At 33.1% G+C, this 3,785-nt stretch overlaps 1 protein-coding gene across 1 annotated transcript in view; it reads left to right on the plus strand.

Annotated features, from left to right (window-relative positions):
• LOC109586373 (filamentous growth regulator 23-like) overlaps window positions 1–3,785 on the plus strand; it is a 15,967-nt gene that overhangs the window by 3,978 nt on the left and 8,204 nt on the right. The window lies entirely within an intron of this gene.

A 3,785-nucleotide genomic window follows, 5' to 3' on the forward strand; every position in this document is an offset into this window, starting at 1 on the left:
TATGTCAAGGGATCTACAAGATGAATCTTATTATATTTCACAATCAAAAAAGATTCCAATAAAATGGACAGCACCAGAAGTAATTAGAAACTATATAATTAGAATATTGAATTGTGTATGTATAGGCATTACATTATAAGAAATATTCGAGTGCTAGTGATGTGTGGAGTTATGGAGCTGTAATGTATGAGATTTGGTCAATAGGATACAAACCATTTGAACTATATACTAACCAAGAGGTATTATGCTTACAAACTTTTAAAATTTTATTTTATTTTACTAATTTTAGTGCATTAGACTGGTTGATTCAGGCTATAGATTACCCCCTCCTCCAGGATGTCCTAAACCAATGTATAAACTAATGATACAATGCTGGTATGTATTTATTATACTGTAACTTAAAAAGTACCTATATATAGACATGCATAATTTGTAAAACAAACACAAACATCATGAAACATGACCTACTGGTGTCAAATTACTAATAGTCCATAATGACATTATATACCAATGCACTATACACAGTGCAGTGAGTGTACATCCTAATAATGTGAACTGAGTGGATTATTATAATCATACACAACCACCACATGCTTTCATGCACACCCACACACAATTAGTATATGTAATAGTGATTTCATCATTGTATTATATAGGAATCCTGATACTCATAACCGACCAAGTTTCTCAGATATATCATCAAGTCTATCCTCGCCTGATAAACAATTACTAATGATTAATAAAGAGGATCCTGTTACTGTACTGGGTGGAGCTTTAGAAACAAGCCACTCCCTCTACACCGACTTACAGTACATGTACAAGAACTGATTGATTGTGTTGCCAGTTTATATACTTGTACATTGTGTTTAATGTGTATAATATTGATTCTTTAATTTAGGTAAATAAGGCATCAGTTTTATAGTTAATGATGATTATTGTAAAAGGATTGGTTTATTGGTGAATATAATAGCTATTGAAGAATTACTGGTATTTAAGGTGTGGCTGGTTATGATGTTCATGGTAGTTGTGTTTTATAACAGTCAAGATGCTTCTCTCTCTTCTTTCTCTATTGTTGCTATTGTTAAATGGTACAGTACAGTCTAATGATTGTAGTACTGAAGGATTTATGGAACTAAGTTTACTGGAGGCTAAAACTGGCAGTACTAACAACAATGGACAAACTACTGCAGGACTAGCAGAATCAGTAGAAACAAGATGGATCATCACTGAAAAAGATAAGTGGTTCCATTGTAGTAAAAAAAATAGTAAACTGACTGAAGTATTAGTTGGAGTTGACATTAGAACTGTAACTGGTAATAGGAACCAATATCCTAGAATAGAGATATGGAGAGAAAAAGAAGGTGATTATAAAGACCCAGTATGTGTTGAACTTAGACTATCTCCACACAATTTCACTACCAATGGACTGTATCATTATACACTACCTACTCCTTTAACTATTAAGAAAAAGAATAAGGATTATACACTAGGAGTATATCAACCTCCTGATGATAGAAGTGTTGTTAGATTTTATAAAGTAACTGGTACTGGTCAAATTGGAAGAATAGATGATGATGATATTGATAATAATGATGAAATAGAAGAAGATGACATATCATCTGTGCCTTCAAGTATACTACTAATACGTCCAACTAAGCTAAGTATGTCTTTAATTTTAATAAAAATTATCTAAATTAATTTTTAATAGGTAGCAGTTGCAGTTATCCTCCAATTGACGGTTCATTTAATACAAGCAGTCTATCAGTTACTAATGTAATACCAGTCAATGATACAAGAGCTTTTCCTGATATAAAATTCACATGTAATGGTATTATTACTAACTGGATAATTGGTATTACACAGAATCAGACTACAAGCAAACATTATCCTAACATTTATTTAAAACGTTCTTCTGAACTGATTCATGCACTAACTGTTGATGCTTCTGCTGCTACATCAAGTAATGGTAATGTATATAACTTTACAAGTGATATTGAAGTAGAGTATGGAGATATATTAGTAATCAATGTAACCACTAATAGTAATCCAATGTATTATCAACAATACAATGGACCATTGAATTATGAGCTTGATAGCAGTAATGGATTAATACCATTGGAACATAATGACTATCCACTGATATCAGTTGTAGTAGGTAAGATATGTATTGTAATTCAATAGTAACTATCACTGCTGCTTTGTTGTTCCTTATAGAGCCAAGTCCATCAGTACTAGGAATATCCTCTACTATCATTACTACTGATACTATCCATACACAATTAACATACTCCCACACTCCAGATGATAGCGCTACTACAATAACATCAACTACTAATATGAGCATATCATCCACTGCCTCATTGGATTCTACACCATCATCATCTTCATCATCATCATCATCATCATCATCATCATCATCATCATCATCATCATCACCATCACCATCATCATCATCATCATCATCACCACCACCATCATTATCATCATCACCACCACCACCACCATCATCATCATCATCATCATCATCATCATCATTATTCTTGACCAGTTCCTCCACACTAATCACACCAACTTCAATAAACAATACACCTCACATCACAAACACACCTTCCCAATCATCAAATACTCTCCCTCCAATTCTTTCTGTCACTAGTCCTACTCCATCAATCAGTGATGGTACAGTCAGTCCTCCTCCTCCTATAGTATCAACCATCAGTAGTACATCAGTTACTGATAGCTCAACCAGTAATCCATCAGTTACAGTATCTACTGAAGGTACATTTCAAAACAGTACTGGCAGTAATACACTAGCAGCAGTGCTTAGTACAGTATTTATATTACTGGTAGTTACTATACTAGTGATATTAATAGTGAGTGTATTAGTGTATAAAAGACGACACCTAAAGCTAACATCAAGAGGTAATTCTCCAATAGATACAATTGAAATTGAGAAAGAATCAGAACTGATTAACATGTCTAATCCTACCTACCAAGCCCAAGGTATGTACAATGACAATCTTACACTGAATGTATGTAGTGGAGTATTTATCAGTAGATTTACTGATGACAATCCTTATTCATGCTATTTCAGTATAGTACTACATATTTCTGTTTAGATATGAATCCAATTCTGTATGAAGAAGCAAAGCTAGTGATGAATGGTATAGAACCAATGTACAGTGAGACAATGGCTGATGTTAGTAATCCTAATTATGAATCTTGTGCTTCAATGGCTGATGCCAGTAATTTTAGTAATCCTAATTATGACTCTTGTGCTACAGGAGGTATAGACACTAGATCAACATTATTCATTTATATAAATGTTATCTTATGCCTCAAGTAGGTATTAGATCTATGCTTTTGTATGAAGAGCCAGTAGCAACTACAAAAAGACAACAAAAAGTAAAATAACAATAACATTGACCTACAAGTCAACAACAACACACCTTACTGTCAATACTGTGATACACTACTGTGCCACATGTCATGTTATTAATAAAATGATCTACTAAAATAGCCTGTTTACTGTTTTGTAGGTTGGCCAAATTAAAAATGAAGCTTACAATTCACTAACAGATGTACTTCTCTGTGTACCGACAGCAGTATGTTTACAATAATAGCCATGATGAAAAATCAATAGCAATCATAACTTTAGACTGAGCGTTTGGGTGAAAATGAAGAAGATATTTATTCCTCATTGATGAATGAGCAGGTACCACACACAGATAATAACATTACAGTATAGTATAACACATTGCATTGATAGTATTCCTCTCCATATTCAA

Source organism: Amphimedon queenslandica, unplaced genomic scaffold (genome assembly GCF_000090795.2).
Source record: "Amphimedon queenslandica unplaced genomic scaffold, v1.1 AMPQUscaffold_12889, whole genome shotgun sequence".
In the NCBI taxonomy this organism is placed as follows: domain Eukaryota; kingdom Metazoa; phylum Porifera; class Demospongiae; order Haplosclerida; family Niphatidae; genus Amphimedon; species Amphimedon queenslandica.